The sequence below is a fragment of the Panthera onca genome, chromosome A1 (genome assembly GCF_046562875.1).
Source record: "Panthera onca isolate mPanOnc1 chromosome A1, mPanOnc1 haplotype 2, whole genome shotgun sequence".
NCBI lineage: Eukaryota > Metazoa > Chordata > Mammalia > Carnivora > Felidae > Panthera > Panthera onca.
In genome coordinates, this window is record NC_138339.1 from 103,288,199 (window position 1) to 103,306,740 (window position 18,542).

Sequence of the window (18,542 nt, forward strand, 5' to 3'; positions counted from 1 at the left end):
TATATTTTGTCAGAAACGGTGACAACAAAAATCCCTTTGCAAACTGCCATTTTCTGGATTCAGAGTTCTGTTATCAAATATCCTCTGATACCAGAGATTTTACATTGTGAAGCAAATAATTTTAGGAAGTTTATCAAGGACAAATCCTATCAACTTCATTTACTTTTTTGAGAAGGTCGCCAGATTGGTAGATGAAGCCTGAGGATCTTGAGCACATCCCTATGCACAGACAGCACGCCCAGGCAGATGCCTCTGGGACTGAAAAACAGAATCTAAATAGGATGAAAGAATGGAGCATTTAGGTCCCCTAGAGGTTTTAACAGCTCACAATCAGAGAGGACAAATTTTACTTCTCTTCCTTGAACTTTACTACCCCCCTATGCCAAAGGGCTGGGGACAAACTTGACCTCTAGGGTGTTATAATTAAGATAATATATTAAGGAAGATGAGCAAAACCATTCACAGCAAGATGGTTACCTTGAAGTTGAGAAATTTCAGTGTTTGGGCATTTTAGGTACTTTGTCTCCATTTTCAAATATTAGTGGCATGAATAAATCACTTTACAAATGTAGACTCAATTTTTATTTTATTAAAAAAAATTTTTTTAGGTTTATTTAAGAGAAAGAGCACATGTGCACATACAAGTGGGGTAGGGGCAGAGAGAGAGGGAGAGAGAATTCCAAGCAGGGCTCCACACTATCAGTGCAGAGCCCGATGCGGGGTTCGAACACATGAACCGTGAGATCATGACCTGAGCTGAGATCAAGAGTCGGACGCTTAACCAACTGAGCAACCCAGGCACCCCTAGACTCAATTTCTGGAAGTGTGTTTCCTTAGGGAGAATTTCAACAAAATTAACAAGCCATCCCGAACTTTGGCAGTAGGTACAGACAGTGCTTCGATCTAGGAATGATGCAGTTATGAAAAAGAAACAAACCTCTGCACAACCTTCAAATGTGTACATCATGTTCCAAGCAGGTGCCTCTCCAGGAGGTGACTAAGAGTGTTAAAGAACTAGAAAAACCATGTCTTAAGACAAATGATTGATAAAACAGGAAATGTTTGGCCTGGACCAATCAACATTAGAAGGACCACTTCAGCAGCCTTCAAATATCTGCACAGCTGTCTTTGTAGTCCTAGAAACCATTCTTTGAAGAAAAGATACCACAGGGTCAGATTTCATGTCAATGTTAGGAAGCCTCTCCCTTACCCTGACTTCACACACCCTTCAAAAATAACAAATAACAATGTGATCTCAAGCCATGTATGCAAAGCTTAAGTTGTTTGATATTGTAGGGGGACTGGACTGGAGGAATTCTAATGTCTCCTTCAAGGCAGTCGGGACTGTGCTTTAAGGCCACAGCCAAAGAAAAAAAGGACCAAGAAGAGACTGTTTACCCAACGCCCAGCACAACAATATTAACATTATCTGCTCAGTAAAAGTATATTGAGTGAAGGACAAAATGAATGAAAAGGACACAGGATCTGGCCTAAGGGGCTCATCGGTCACCATCACAGAACCCGTACCATGTGAATGATAGGGACATAAATCAAACAGCTGAGTAAAAGTCGAAAGCATAAGGCAAACAGCAGACTCTTACAAAATATGTAAAGCTGATTAATGTTAAAATATTTAAAAAGTTCTCCGCTTGAAAATGGTTACTGCCCAAAGCTGTCTTCATAGAAACCTAAGCATAAGAGGAAGAAAAGAAAGCCTGAAAATGCTATCCCCCTGAAAAATTATTTGAAGCAACTGTCGGTAAGTAAAAGATAAACTTTATCATATTTTAGGAGAGCCTATTCCTTTTCAATCATATGCAGCAAGAGTTAATTTGCCTTTAAGAAGTTTTTAAAAATTGTGCCTGGTATTAAATTATTATATTTTGGCATACAATTAGTAAACTGTCTAAAATTTTAAAATTAGGCATATTTTGAAACAGACTAGCTCTGTATCAGAAGTGGCATTTTTAGTAAGATCTACAGATGATTTTTTTAAGTTTATTTATTTTGCAAGAGAGAGAGAGAGAAAGAGAGAGAAAACACAGCGAAACGAGGCGGGGGTGGGGGGTGGGAAGGAATCCCAAGCTGTCTCCGCACTAATGCAGAGCTCCATCCCATGAACTGTGAGATCATGACCTGAGCCGAAATCAAGAGTCGCCCACTCAACCAATTGAGCTACTCAGGCACCCCTCTCCAGATGATTTAAAAACAAAAACAAAAACTTTTTTTAACGTCCATTTATTTTTGAGAGAGAGAGAGAGTGAGAATGTGGAGGGGCAGAGAGAGAGGGAGACACAGAATCGGAAGTAGGCTGCAGTCTCCAAGCTGTCAGCACAGAGCTCAATGCGAGGCTTGAATCCATGAAATCTAGAGATCATGACCTGAGCTGAAGTCAGACTCATAACCAACTGAACCACCCAGGTGCCCCTACAGGTGATTTAAAAAAAAATTTTGGGGGGGGGGGGGGCACCTGGGTGGCTCAGTCGGTTAAGCATCCGACTTCGGCTCAGGTCATGATTTCGCAGTCCATGGGTTCGAGCCCCATGTCAGGCTCTGTGCTGACAGCTCAGAGCCTGGAGCCTGTTTCAGATTCTGTGTCTCCCTCTCTCTGACCCTCCCCGGTTCATGCTCTGTCTCTCTCTGTCTCAAAAATAAACGTTAAAAAAAAATTAAAAAAAAAATTTTTTAACGTTTATTTATTATTGAGAGACAGAGACACAGCGTGAGCAGGGAGGGGCAGAGAGAGAGGGAGACACAGAATCCGAAGCAGGCTCCAGGCTCTGAGCTGTCAGCACAGAGCCCAATGTGGGGCTCGAACTCATGACCTGAGCCGAAGTCGGACGCTCAACCGACTGAGCCACCCAGGCACCCCCCTTCCAGGTGATTTTTAAGCACACCATGTATTTTGAGCATCACTGCCTCAATTAAAGGCATCAATCCAAGGAGGGCCTTGATCTTGTCAGTTTCCTGTCTATAATGTCTAGATCTGTACATGGTGGGCACTAGCCGTCCAGCTTTCAACTCAAATGTCACCTCTTCAGAAGCTCCTTCCCTGCTATTCACTCCACCCACCAAGCCCGTTTTATTCTCAGAGCGAATTTCCCCCCTAATTATTATTTTTTCTTCTTTGTTATTTTTTAAATAATCTCCACCATCTCCACCTCAACTGGAACACCAGCCTTACAAGCACCCAGATGTCTGTCATGACCATCACTCTTCTTCCAGATCCTTACAGTCCCTGGTACAAAGTGATGGTCAATCAACATTTGATTTATAAAACCAACAACCCATATCAGAGTTGGGATTTCAATACAGCTGTGAATGCCTTCAAGTTCACAATGCTAACAGCCACTAAATATAATCCTTCACATTCAACCAAATTAGTTAAGTGTTTACAGTCTGAAGGAAAGGGAGAGTAAAGGGTCAAACATTTAACCATGGACATCATTTGTAGCTTGCTGAAAAACAGAATTCCAGGCCCCACATCTGACCTAAGAATCAGAATCTATGTTAATAAGATCCCCAGGCAATTCGGACCATATTCGAGATTAGGAAGCACTAAATCACACAGCAGCTCTAAGCCTAGAAGCTAAAACAAAAAGGGTAACAAAAATCCTCATTGTCTTTTTACCCCAGTACATCCATAAATAATAACTTGGAAGAAAAAAGCCCACTAGGGAATCTAATCCAGTAAGCCTTAAAATGCAAGTGAAGAAAACTTCCCTTCTGGCAGGCTCCTAGGCAGGTGAAAGGTTTTCTATCAGTTAATTTGTGTGGTTAAAAGTGATCTCCTAATTTTTAAAGGGCAGTAATTCCAACACTACCTTTAAAAGAAAACAAGAAGTTTATCTTCACATCAAACAAGATGTGGAAATATTCTATGAGACCATAGGGACCAGTCAAAGGTAGAGAGTTCCAGAAAAACCCCAGAGCGTTCTGGTGCTGGAATATCCAGAACTGCTGCTTGTCCACTATACCTTCCCCGATTTGTTGAAGCAGGTTTCAAGCCACAAACTTTGCAACATGTTTCCCCTACCGGTGTTTCACCTTTAAAATGGAGTTCTAGTAAGACTTGCCTTCCAAAGTTGATAGTATCATTAAAGGATACAAAGCACAGAACTCTTTTTGGCCCAGCATTTAGGAGGCACTGCCCATCATTTCCCTGAACAGCCTGGAAGCTGCACAAATCTCGCCATCCTCCTCTCCATCATTTAACCAAAGAGGCACCTGGTAACTACAGAAATGCATAACTACACAAAAAGGCGGCTTGGAGGAGACAGCCATTACTGTGGCTCCACCATTTACAATGTCTATTTTAAAATACCAGAAAGAGAAAATATTCATTTGTACCGTGCCAGAGAAGCACTGTTATACTGGGAATTGACAGCTTGAGAAATGCACCTCCGCCTGGAAGGAACTAGCTTCCAATCACAGCAGGGCTCACTCGAAGTGCCTTAAAAGGAAGGTTTCACCTTTTCCAGGGATCCCAATAATACACCTGTTGTGCGTGAGGGCCACACACTAACCTGGAAGGCTGCCTCTTCCCCCGCCCCGGGTCATTTCCCAAATGGGCAGTGTGCCCAGCCAGCCCGAGGATGCCGTGGCTTCTCGGGGTTAGTCGCTTCACCTGGGGCACAGGGGCTCGGAGGTGCTCCTCCAGCCCCAAGGAGCAGAGGCCATTTTGACCCCTCAACCCTGCTCTCCCCGCACACTTCCTCCGACGCAGGGAACATGTCGGCAGGCAGCGCGCGCGCCGGCCCTTCCCTGGAGGTCTCTAAGCCCGCGGCAGTTCGTGTCCGTGCGCCCTGGCCGGTGCGCGCAGCGCGCGGTCAGCAGGGACCGCCCGGAGGCAGGTCCGCCCACCTGGCGGCGGCCTGCGGGTCACGGGTGAGGATCCCAAGCGCGAACAGCTTCCCTCGAAGTACAGCCTCGCTCGAAATTAAATCCCCGCCCCCAGGCTTAAATCGACGCGCGCTCACACCGCTCGCACTAGCTGGATTCCAAAGAGCGGATCGGCCCACCCCAGGGCTCTAGGAATACTTCACGGATTAAACCCGTCACCCCTCTCCCCGCTCGGTACCCAAAGAGTGAACGGGGCGGAATCGATGAGGTCCCTCCCCGCCGCCGGGATCCAAGACCCCCAGTCTCCAGCCCTACACTCAGGACCCCGAGGAGCCGGGCGCACGCCCCACTCCCTGAGGACCTCCTAGCTCTCCGTCCGGGGAGCCGCGCTCTGCGCTCCCTCAGTTCGGGAACCGCCCGCTCGCCCCCCTTTAAAGCGAGAAGGTGCTCGCGCCGCCTGGACTCGAGGAGCTGTAAGCGTTTCCGCCGAAAGAGCTGATCGGCGGCTCCAAGTGGCCCTTCGCTGGGGGAGGCAGCCGCCAAAGTAGCCCAGGGCTGCTCTCTCCGCGGACCCGCGCCCCTCCGGCTCCCGCCGGTCCCAGCCCAGAGGCGAAACCGCCACCGAAACTGGCGCCGGGCGTCCTCCCCCGCCGCGCCTCCCCTACCAGACCAGAGCCACGATCCCCTGGGGGACTCTGGGGCCACCGTGAGCCCCCGGCGCCGCGCCCAACTCCCATCTACTCACTGCTGCCCCGCACGACCCACCAAGGGCCGTAGGAGCCAAGGAACGCGCTTACCTGGCGAGCGCACCTGACGAGGTGCGGGCCGCCCGCCAGCAGGCTGGGACTAGACTAAGAACTCTGTCGGTCCTCCACCTCCACTCCTCCTCCACTCCTTCTTCTCCTCCTCCCCCCCCCCCCCCCCCCCCCGCGGTCCTGCCCCCGGGCATGCGCACCACCGCCTGGCCGGTGCTGGAGGTCTGGGGCCGCGCACTGGCCAGTCTCACCTGTTACACCAAGCGCGGGCTCTTGGGCGCTCTGGCTAGCTTTCCCCGGAGTCCCGCAGCCTCCAGCCGGGGAAGGACAGGTTGGGGGTGTGGGTGGACGCCAGCGAGGAATTGTGTGTCGTGGCCGTCTCCTCCCTCGGTGACCCATTCACCTGAAACTCGGATGGGAGGGGGAAGGGAGCGGTGGAGAAGGAGGCGGGAGGAACCAGCCCTTCCCCGCACACCCTCCCAGCGATCCCAATTAAAGGCACAGCGCAGCTTTGGCGACCGAGCGCAGAGGAGGGGCCCCGGCTCCCAGAAGGTGGGGGTGGTCCTGGACCGCCCTGCGGCGCGCTCCGAGCTCCTCTGCTTGGGGTAGAACAGCCGACGAGAGGCGGAGGGAGGTCTGGAGGGGACTGTTTTACTCTGAAGGAGGTCCCAGGGTGCTCACACGCTGACACGAAAGGCATGTCCTTACCCAACAATTTTCTGTTCCTAAAATTTGGTTAAAATTTTGTTGGAAAGCAGCCAGAAATGGGAGATTTGCAAAAGTCACTTGTAAATTAAGGAACCGGTTCTGAATCTCTGGAGCCAGATAAAACACCATAACTCAAAGTGTGGTAGGATCTCGTTGGTAAACTTGCTGTAAAAATAAAGTGCATGCGGTAGTGTACATGATTACCAGCTCAAGGTCCTTTGCACCCCCTCCCCAAGGGATTTAAACTATTTTAATGTTTTTTTAGCTTAAAAAAAAAAGGGGGTACGCCTGAATAGCTGAGTCCTTAAGCTTCTGACTTTGGCCTCGGTCATGATTCGAGCCTGGAATAGGGCTCTGCACTGGCAGTGGGTAGCTGGCTTGGGATTTTCTCTCTGCCCCTCCCCCACTTGCACTGTCTCTGTCTCTCTCAAAAATGAATAAATTTAAAAAAGAATAACAAATTAAAGGCCCTAGTTCTGTGTACTATGTTCTATTTCTTGATCTGGAGGCTGGTTCCAAAGGAGAGTTCACTTAGGAAAATTCATAGTCTACACAAAACTGTGTATCCTTTTATGTATGTATATAGCATATCTATATCTATATATATTTTTAATTTAAGTTTATTTATTTTGAGAGAGAGAGCCTGCAAGTGGGGAAGTGGCAGAGAGAATCCCAAGCAGGCTCTGCCTTACCACTGCAGAGGCCAATGCAGGGCTTTACCCCATGAACCTGTGAGATGGTGACCTGAACCAAAGTCAGACCCTTAAATGAGTCACCCAGGCGCCCATCAATATATATATTTTTCAATTATACTCCAGAATATTGCAATTTTAGTTCTTGCAATTTAACCTACATTGAAGGCTAGAATTCAGGTTTCCTAAATTCCTGCTTCACTTTGTGTTCCAATCTGGAATGTCAGCATTACTAATTAATTTTTGTCCAATCTCACCCACTTCTCTGCCTTTAATTAAGTGATTAGAGATGTGACTCTCCCATACATTAGATCTTAAGGCACAATTCAATACTTAAGGAAGTAAAAGCATTATATAAATATAAGGTATTTGAAATGATGACAACCTTAATGGATAATTACTCTAATTGGGGTGTGTGTGTGTTTGTCTGTGTGTGGAAGTTATTGCTACAATTATTTTAGCATGAGCATGTAGTTTTTGAATGATGCAGTTTAAATTGGTGGTGTTAACACTGGGGAAGTCAGGTTAATCCTCTTAATGTTCGCTGTCAGATTACTGAAATCGCCAAACATTCCATTCAGTTTATAATTAAACAAGGGAACATTTCCTAATACTCTCAGATTTATAAACACACATCTATTATTTTATAGTGTGCTTTGATATGTTCAGAAAAGAACCTAGAGGTTTTTTTCCCCCACTTTTTAAAACTTGAAATATATTTCATATACCATACAATTCACCCTGAATTTTAAAGTGTGCGTACAAGTCAGGGGTTTTTAGTATATTCTGAAGGTTACACAATTACCACCACTTTCTAACTCCAGAAACCTTGTGTGTCCCTTAGCAGTCACTCCCCATTCCCTCTTGCCTCCAGGACCCTGGCGACCACTACCCTACTTTCTGTCTCTATTGATTGACCCATTCTGGACATTTTATATGGATAGGTAATACGATATGTGGACTTCTGTGTCTGCTTCTTAGCATAATGTTTTCAAGGTTTATTCGTGTTGTGGTACCTACCAGTACTCCATTCCTTTTTGTGGCTGAATACTATTCCATTGCATGGATATACCACTTTTTGTTTAAACTTTCATCAGTTGATGGACATTTGGCTTATTTCTACTTTTTAGCTATTATCATAATGCTGCTATGAACATGCATTGTACAAGTGTTTGTGTGGGCATGTTTTCCATTCTCTTGAGTGAATTAGGTGTTTAAGCATTTTATCATTTTAAGAGACTTATGCATCGAATGCTATTTTTCTTACTCCCACACTAAACTGAACGCAAAGGCATGTGTTACGATGGAAGGTTAGTTGCCGTATTTCATTTGCTTCCCATATTCATTCATTCACAACCATATCCTGAGGGCCTACCACGTGAACAGTAGTAACAAAACCTGAAAATCACTGTCTTAGCGGAGCTTACATTCTAGGTACTGCTGTACTCACACAGATGAAATAATCAGATTTATTAAATTGAACTACATGAAATTGGTAAGTTTTATCTACATTTTTAACTGCAAAATGGCAATTTCATATGGTTCAATTTAATACTAAGCTAAATTTCTATTGGGAATGTTGTATGGCATTTTTAATGCATTCAGGTTAATTTTCCAAACAATGCTTACAACACTGAAAAATCTAAAAACTTTGTTCTTTTAACTGTTTCCTAATGGTGTGCATAGTACGTAGTAGTTGAAAAGGTTCAGAAAGAAAAGCCAGCCTGAAAAGCTAAATGTATCATTCTTCAATAGAAAAATAGATTGTTGAATGTTTCATGATGCCGTGCTCAATGTAATCATGTTATATAATCCTAAATTGTATTAAAGCTTTAATTAAAAATAAAATTTAAATTAAATTTAAATTAAATTAAATTAAATTTATTAAAAATTTTAATTAAAATAATTAAATAATATTTTTAATCAAATATTCATTCCCAGCAACTCAGTCTTTTTGACTATGGTTACACTGTTGAACATATTTGATGAAAATTCTCATGACTCAGAAACAAAGTAAATATTATTTTCGGAAGACCTATGATTATAAGTTTGTTGATCTTACATGCAGTCAAGTGAATGATAAGATTTTTAAATTTTATTTTTCTTCCTTTTTATATGTAAAGAAGAAAGTTCAGAGCTCAGAATATGGTGTCAGAAATTTGGGTTCAAATCTCACTGTTGCCACATAGCAGCCAGATAAGATTGATCCTTGAGGGAAATTAAACTACATCAGTCTCATTTTTCTCCACTGTAAAGACGGGATGATGGTAAATAGTTATCTCTTCCTAAGATTGTTGAGCAGTACATGGTCTGTTCACCAAGACGGTCCATATGCTGGGCCACATGTTGAGTCTCGATAAATTCAACAAGTCACTGGGGAGCCTGGGTGGCTCAGTCAGTTAGGCATCTGATTCTTGATTTGGGCTCAGGTCATGATCTCACAGTTTGCAAACTCATAGGCACAAAGCCCCCTTGGGATTCTGTCTCCTGCTCTCTTTGCCCCTTCTCTGCTTGCCCTCTATCTCTCTCTCAACATAAATGAAAATAAACTTTGAAAAAAAGTTTTAAGAAGTCATTGCTGTATCCTGTCTGCCTGAAACAGTCCCGGTCACATGGTTGTTCCAAAAATATGTGTTGGATGAGCAAATGAATACAACCCTGATTCCTCATTCCAACATGCCTGTGGAGCCGTGCCCATCTCTCAGATAGCTTGTTACTGTAAAAACAGCATATTGCTTCACAGCATTTTAAGGCTTAGATCCCTAGTACTAGGTTTCAAAGGAGAAGAGAGTAGAGGTTAGAAAATTTCCTCTCTGCCTCACCTGCTTAGTGAATGAATTCAGTGATTGGTATTTGATTAAGGGCAACTAAGGAGTTGCTGAGGGCCTGGCCTGAAGGGCCTCTAGGCTCCCCACCCAATCAGGAATGGGGAGGATCCTAGTCCATGGAGGGTGGATTCCTTGGACAGATTTATGGAGAAATTCATGGGAAAGTCACCAGGAAGGCAATTTCTGAGAGGATGATGACACTTGGTGAGTAAAACTCTATCTCCTCAATTCCTATGTATTAAGCAAGATCCTTCTGGATGGATCAAAGATTAAACAGAGGGAGCACCAGAAAGGGAGCTTCTAGTAGAACGAGAGTAACTGCAAACCCCATCATTCCTGTGCCAGGCTCTGTGCTGTGTTACGGACTTTTTTATCCTTAAAACAATCTTAGGATGTACTATTGTTTCCCTCATTCTGGGAAAAGTAAAGCTCAGAAAGATTTCTTCATTTACTTAAAATATCTGCTAAGAAGTTGTCGAGTCGGGATTCAACCCAGGCAATCCAAGCCCAGAACTAATATCTTAACAGTTTCACTGTACTCTAGGACTGCCTTTTTTCTCCAAAAAATACCCAAACTCCTTTAAACTCCCTGCCCATAGAAAGATTTCATGGTGCTGTTATAAAAAGCAAGCAAACAAACAAACCCTTAAAAAATGGAGTATTTATTGGGGCGCCTGGGTGGCTCAGTCAGTAAAGCATACAACTTCAGCTCAGGTCATGATCTCACGGTTCGTGAGTTCGAGCCCCATGTCGGGCTCTGTGCTAACAGCTCAGAGCCTGGAGCCTGCTTTGGATTCTGTGTCTCCCTCTCTCTCTGCTCCTCCCCTGTTCGTGCTCTGTTTCTTTCTTTCTCAAAAATAAACATTAAAAAAAAAAAAAGAGTGTTATGGATGAGAATGAACCAATTAGAGATTCTTCCAATAACATGGTGAATCTTTCAAACATATTGAACAAAACAAACAAGCCCACCCCCACTAAAAACATACAGTATGATTCCATTGATATAAAGTTCAAAACCAGGCAAAACTAAGCTATATCACTTGGAGATTCTATGCATAAGTGGCAAAACTACAAGGAAAAGCAAAGAAATCATCATCTTTCTTAAGAAAATAAGAGTGGAAAAGGGTGCCTGAGTGGCTCAGTCGGTTAAGCCTCCGACTTCGGTTCAGGTCATGATCTCACAGTTCGTGAGTTCGAGCCCTGTGTCAGGCTCTGGGCTCACACTTCAGAGCCTGCAGCCCGCTTCAGATTCTGTGTCTCCCTCTGTCTGCTCCTCCACGATTTGCACTCTGTCTCTCGCATTGTCTCAAAAATAAACATTAAAAAAAATTAAAAAGAAAATAAGAGTGGAAGAGAAGAGCAAGATGTACCTGGGGTGCTGGAAATATTCTGTTCTCTTCACTTGGATGCAGGTTACATGGCTATTCGCTTTACAACAGTTTACTAAACTGTACATGTATGTTTGATGCACTTTCTATGGGAATTTTATGTTATAATAAAAATTTTATTTAAAAGAACAGAGATTTGGGGTGCCTGGGTGGCTCAGTCGGTTGAGCGTCCTACTTCAGCGCAGGTCATGATCTTGGCGTCTGTGAGTTCGAGCCCCGCGTCGGGCTCTGTGCTGACAGCTCAAAGCCTGGAGCCTGCTTCGGATTCTGTGTCTCCCTCTCTCTCTGCCCCTCCCCTGCTCATGCTCTGTCTCTCTCTCTCTCTCTGTCAAAAATAAACATAAAAAATTTAAAAATAAATAAATAAATAAATAAATAAAAGAACAGAGATTAGAGCCATTTTTTAAAGTTGGTTGGAGACCTCTGTTTCATTAGTTTTGTTTTGTGAATAACATTCCTCAAACACAAGCAGAAAAGAACTTCCTAGGATCAAAGTTGAAACCATCATCTAAGAGGGAGGGTTTCAGTCTGGGACAGAATGCTGCCACAATTATGTAGGTGATGCAGACAGAGATTTGGGGTAGGATCAGAGGAAGTCGAGACTATCATCTGGAAAAGGAGAGGGAGGGTTTCAATCTGGGACAGAATGCTGCCACAATTATACGGATGATGCAGAGAAAGAGATTTGGGGCTGATTTTTTTTAACTGTAGCAGTCATCCATTGCAGTGGAAAATTGGCCTTGCAGGGTTTTTCAGAAACTGATCTTCCTGAATCTTTTAAGCTAAAAAAATTTTTTAAAAAAGGAAGAGGAAAAAGCAAACATTAACCAAATACTGCAAATACTGTGTTCTTATATGTCATTTTAACTTCATAGGGCTCTTGACCTTCTAAGTCCCCAAACTTTGAAAAGTACTAATAATAATCCTGTTACTTATCACAAGGAATCCTAACCCTAGAAAAATCACTTGAACAGGGTTGGTTTGAAACTGACATACTCTTACCAGACCACAAGCTTCTCTTAACATTTTGTTGGTTATGAGTTACAATTCTTTTATCCGTGACAGGGGCTTCTGCCTGGCAGCTTTTCTGACTTCAACTTAGAGATGATTTAGGAGAACCTTCAGGAGCTACAAAGGGAAACTTAGTGCAGCTCCTGAAATGTTTACACTAACCCACACAGGGTGTGGTCTGAGTGGCACATTTGCGAACTGTACCCGAAAGGGAATATTGATTCACTCAAAAAATATTTACTCAGTACCAGGCTATACACCAGACCCTGTTCCGAGCCCTGGAGATAAAATGGACTCGAGAGAAGAAAGGGTCCCTCACGGAGGCTGATACTTTAGTTGGGAGAAGACTTGCAACAAAGACGATTGAGCTGAAAATGAACAAGATACTTTCGAATAGCGATGAGTGACTTGAAGTAAAAGCCTGTGGGGTGCCTGGCTGGCTGAGTCGGTGAAGCGTGTGGCTCTTGATCTTAGGATCGTGAATTCGAGACCCACGTTGGGTGTAGAGCTTACTTAAATAACTTAATTAATTAAAAAAAAAAAAAAAAAAGAAGAAGAAGTGAAACACGCTAAGGAGACAGAGAGGGCTGGGAGAGGCAGCCGGCAGGAGCTGTCTAGAATAGAGTGGACACCCATGGCTGCTCCGAAGAGGCGACATTTGAGCTGAGACTTTAATGAGAAGGAGCCAGCTGTGCAGAGATCTGGGCCAAGAATATCCTAAGGCAAAATCTAGGGCCACTTTAGACATTCAAAGAACAGGAGGCCAGGAGAAGGGGACCTGAAGCCTGTGGGAGGTGAAGTCTGAGGAAGGCGGAGGTCAGTCCTCAGAGGCCAGGTCACCTGAGTGTGTGTTTTCATCTAACCAAACGGGAAGGCTTTGGAGGGTTTTAGGCATTTCGTAGTAACGAATTTATGTTTTAGAATCCTGTGGAGTTTTAAGTGTCCTCCTAAGCATTCTCCTGTTGTTGTTGTTGTTTAATAATTTTGGTAACACTTGAGTTATTTATCTTTGAAGTGTTAGCTTCTGAATAGACAGGATTAAACCTGAGAAAGAGCCAGGGTGATCTGAAACCAGTTGATAGTATCTTGAGAAATGTAAACAACTCCTGTTCATCTTCCTACGTGCATCTTAATTAGAAAGTCTGGCCCCTGTGCCTGAGCGGTACAAGATGCTTCCCTAGAAGGGAAGACGGTAAGGGAACTTCTGCAATAATCACGTGATTACTTTCTTTTTCATGCTTTTTCCAGGTTTTCTAAAATTTCTCAATGATCAAGCATGTAGTCTTTCTGATGATTGGGGAAGAGATAGGTTTTCATTTTTTCCTAACTTGCTGTGTTGGAAAATTCAGACCTACAGAAAAGCCCAGAAAATAGCACAGTGAACTCTATCCTTCACCTAAATTCACCATTTGCTAAAATTGTTCACATTTGCTCTCTCGCGTGCTCTCTCTCTCTCTCTCTCCATGGCACATGCGAACCTGAGCACGCACACTAAATTTACACATGGCATTTTTTAACTCAATCACTTATACTTGTTGATACTTTTTTTTTGGTTCAGCCATTTAAAAGTTACTTCCAGATACAGTGACACTTCACCGCACATACTTTGTAGCATGTGTTCCTAAGAACTAAGACATTCTCCTACACAACCAAGGTCAGTTTGTGCTGCTATAGCAGAATATCATCCACTGGGTGGTTTATAAACAACAGAAATTTATTTCTCAGTTTGGAGCATGCAGGTCAGATCAGGGTACCAGCACGGTCAAGTTCTGGTGAGAACCTTTTTCTGGGCTGCAGACAGCAGTTTCCTCTTTGTGTTGTGAAGAGGGTGAGATCCCTCTCTAGGGTCTCTCTTAGAAGGGTGCTATTCCCAGCACTCTCAACAATAGCCAAATTATGGAAAGATCCTAAATGTCCATCAACTGATGAATGGATAAAGAAATTGTGGTTTATATACACAATGGAGTACTATGTGGCAATGAGAAAGAACGAAATATGGCCCTTTGTAGCAACGTGGATGGAACTGGAGAGTGTTATGCTAAGGGAAATAAGCCATACAGAGAAAGACAGATACCATATGGTTTCACTCTTATGTGGATCCTGAGAAACTTAACAGAAGACCATGGGGGAGGGGAAGGAAAAAAAAAAGAGATTAGAGTGGGAGAGAGCCAAAGCATAAGAGACTCTTAAAAACTGAGAACAAACTGAGGGCTGATGGGGGGGGGGGGGGGTGGGAGGGAGGGGAGGGTGGGTGACGGGTATTAAGGAGGGCACCTGTTGGGATGAGCACTGGGTGTTGTATGGAAACCAATTTAACAATAAATTTCATGTATTTTTTTAAAAAGACTCATTTCACACACACACACACAAAAAGAAGGGTACAGGGTACTATTCCCATTCACAGAGGGACTGCCCTCACGACCTAATCACCTCCCCAAAGGCCCCCACCTTCTAATACCATCAGGTTGGCTAGGATTTTAACATAAGAATTTGGAGGGACACAAACATTCAGACCATAACAACCACCATACCATTAACAGACCCCCCTACCCCATGAACATTAATACATAATCCTACCTAATATGTAGGACATACCCACGTAGCTCCAGTTCCAAAAATGTCATTTATGGTTTGTTGTTGTTGTTTTAAATCTAGGAATCAGTCAAGGATCATTCCTTGCCTTTCATTGTCATGTCTCTTAAGTCTCCTTAACTTTTCAACAGTCCCATTACCATTTTTGTCTTTCATGACATTGTCATTTCTTAAAAATTTTCTATAATGTTTATTTATTTTTCAGAGAGACAGAGACAGAATGGGAGTGGGTTGGGGCAGAGAGAGAGGGAGGCACAGAATCTGAAGCAGGCTGCAGTCTCCAAGCTGTCAGCACAGAGCCCGATGCGGGGCTCGAACTCCCGAGCTGCGAGATCATGACCTGAGCCAAAGTCGGATGCTCAACCGACTGAGCCACACAGGCGCCCTGACATTGTCATTTTGTAAAAATTTTTTGTAATGTTTATTTATTTTTGAGAGAGACAGAGACAGAATGCGAGTGGGTTAGGGGCAGAGAAAGAGAGACACAGAATCTGAAGCAGGCTCCAGGCTCTGAGCTGTCAGCACAGAGCCTGATGCGGGGCTCGAACTCACGAACCGTGAGATCATGACCTGAGCTGAAGTCAGACGCTCAACCGAACCACCCAGGTGCCCCAACACTGTCATTTTTTAAAAGAATCTGGTTGTCCTGTTGAATGTCTCACTATCTGGATTTGTATCCCTCCTCCCCACTGCCAACTATTAGATTTAAAGGAAACACCACTGGCACGAATACTATATGGGTGATGTTGTGGACTGCATTCTCTATCACATCAGGAGGCTGACGCCATGAAGTTGTCCCAGAATGAGTGGTGCTAACTTTGAATCAGGTGGTACCTTCCCTTTGTAATCAGTAAGTATTCCATGCAGTGATGCTTTGGCCGTCTTATTCTCCAACAACCTTTCATCCAAGGAAGGCTTTCAGGGTCCACTGCTGATTCTTCCCTGGCTCCAGTATTGCACCAGTCGGTGCCTAATGTTATCTTCTAGTATCATCAAGTATTCGTATCAACACTATCTGGTGCCATCAAGAAAAAAAAAAAAAAAGAACTCTCAAGTGTGAGAAAAAGAAGGTGGAAAACATTCTATGTCATTGGCCTACTGACCTCACATGAAGAAAAGTTTTTTTTTTTTTAATTTTTTTTTAACGTTTATTTATTTTTGAGACAGAGAGAGACAGAGCATGAACGGGGGAGGGTCAGAGAGAGGGAGACACAGAATCTGAAACAGGCTCCAGGCTCTGAGCTGTCAGCACAGAGCCCGACGCGGGGCTTGAACTCACGGACCGCGAGATCATGACCTGAGCCGAAGTCGGAGGCTTAACTGACTGAGCCACCCAGGCGCCCCAGAAAAGTTTATTTTTTATGATACAGTTTTTTTTTTCTGTATTTTCTTTAAAAAGTGAACCAATGCCCTTACCTGAATAATATATGAGCTGATTGTTTATTTACTAGGGAGGGCGGGGGATGTGGGGAGAAAGGAAAGCATACTTCTGTATAGCCCTCTTCCCTCACATAGCCCAGGAGATGAGGTGTACCTCATAAAAATAAATAATAATAATAAAAAAAGGACAGATAAGTGCTGTGTGAGTGGTAAAGATAAGAACACTCTCTTTTCTGACTCACTGCAACTCCTCACCTGCCTGCCCATGTGCTTCCCACTTGTGTGTCTGTGACTTGCCCTTTGCTCACACTAATTCCCCTACCTGGAATGTTCTTTCACCTTTGCATTCAGGTTCATATATTAAAATACTGCCACAGCTTCAAGACTGAGCAACCCCCTCTCCTATTAAAAACAACAACAACAACAACAACTTCTTTAATTTTTCCTCTTTAAAAAAAAAAAAAAATTGGCCTCAGGGCACTTGGGTGGCTCAGTGGGTTGTGTCTGATTCTTGATTTCAGCTCAGGTCATGATCTCACGGTTTGTGAGTTCTAGCGCCAAGTCTGGCTCTGCACTGACACGATCCTGCTTGGGATTCTCTCTCTCCCTCTCTCTCTGCCCCTCTACCTCTCTCAAAATACATAAATAAACTTAAAAAATTTTTTCTTTTAAATTTTTAATGTTTATTTATTTTTGAGAAAGAAAGAGAGACAGACAGAGCACAGCAGGGGAGGGGCAGAGAGAGAGAAGGAGACACAGAATCCAAAGCAGGCTCCAGGCTCTGAGTTGTCAGCCCAGAGCCCAACATGGGGCTCAGACTCGTAAACCACAGGTCATGACCTGAGCCAAAGTCAGATGCTTAACCGACTGATCACCCAGGCACCCCCCCTAAATTTTGTTTTTAATTAAAAAATAAAAAGGTTGGCCTCTCCCAATTTTGCACATATTCCAAAATCAATTTATCAAATCTTTTGGCTGCTCCGTGTTAAATTACTTTCTAACTTGGATTATAGGAGGGTGTGGGTCCTCTAGACTGCGCACTGACTGAGGGTGGGCTTGCCTTCTGACTCGCCTGGACTCCCAGTGGGCCCCTCTTTCTGGTACTTTGCACTTTTGTTACTTTGAGTAAATGAACAACAGTCAATGCATCAATAAACTGTCCTTAAGTTTATTGAGGTTGAATTATGCCGGTAATAATCTTGATGAGAAACTCTACTCTTGCCCTCCGGGTTTATTTTTTTTCCAAACATGTTTCTTACAGTAGTAAGTTAACAAGGAAGTTTCTTTTACTCCCTTCCTCTAGACAGAGGGAAAAAAATAACAGGAAACCAACCCACAGCAAACAATGAAGATGGATATCAAATATTTGTTCCTTTCCATACAAGAGGAGTTATGCACAATATTAGGTCATCACAGCACCACTTGAAACAACCAAAGTTGCTCTGAGCTTTAAGAATTTTCAGTGTAGCAATTTGGCTGTTTTTATTGAAACGAGGTCAAGTTCAAATACAGCCTTACAGGGGAAACTGGGTGGCTCTGTGGGTTGAGCGTCTAACTCTTAATTTGGGCTCAGGTCATGATCCCAGAGTCATGAGATCGAGCCCCGTATCAGGCTCTGCTCTGAGCATGAAGCCTGCTTGAGATTCTTTCTCTCGCTCCCTCTGTCCCTCTCCACTGCTCATGCTTGCTCCCTCTCTCTTAAATTAAAAAAAAAAAAAGCAGAAATAAGTAGATATTATTCCAAGTATCCACAGTTGTCCCCTGGAAGCTGTGCTTGGTGTCAAACTGTGACTCAGGAACTCGGAACGCGGCTGCAGGTAGATAACTTCCTTTCTTTCTGTGCTCCCGTACGTTTTGTAGATTGTACGAAAAGAAATAGAAGGTACTATCAAATAACACAATATCACAAGTTAAATATTAACTCCATTTTATAGATAAGAAAACTCAGTTTCATAAATGATAAAAATTTACTTCAGATTACACAGCTAGAAAAGGATAAAGCGGGGATATAAAATATATGTCTTTCTGACCCAATCCATGCCATCATAGGGCTGTGTCTTTTAGATGCCTGCCCTGATATCAAAGTGTGAGGTCCTTGTGTCCACAATAGTTAGTGCAATGCTTGATGCATGAATACTGAATATAACCAAATATCTCCCAGTTTCCTCTGTCTCACTTAATGTCAATTTTAGTCTTATATTCATCCTCCCCATGCAGCCAAAGGCTTCCGGAGAAGCTGACTCCACCCCAGCTCCTGGGGAGTGGCTTAGTGGCTAAAGATAATCCTAGTCCCTTTGCCAGTGATTGACTCAGGAACTCACATCTCAGCCCATCAACAGGAAGCTG

The 18,542-nt window shown here is 43.6% G+C and overlaps 1 protein-coding gene across 2 annotated transcripts in view; it reads right to left on the reverse strand.

The window, feature by feature from the left end:
• OCLN (occludin) overlaps positions 1–6,502 on the reverse strand; it is a 54,180-nt gene extending 47,678 nt beyond the window's left edge. Inside the window, exon 1 of one of the 2 annotated variants that reach the window (XM_060635617.3) lies at positions 5,849–6,502. The gene's annotated coding sequence lies outside the window, so the exon portion shown is untranslated. Of the gene's footprint in view, positions 1–5,639; positions 5,769–5,848 lie in introns of those variants that run through there. The other variant, XM_060635616.3, reaches the window with a different exon arrangement.
• Positions 6,503–18,542: the final 12,040 nt, after the last annotated feature.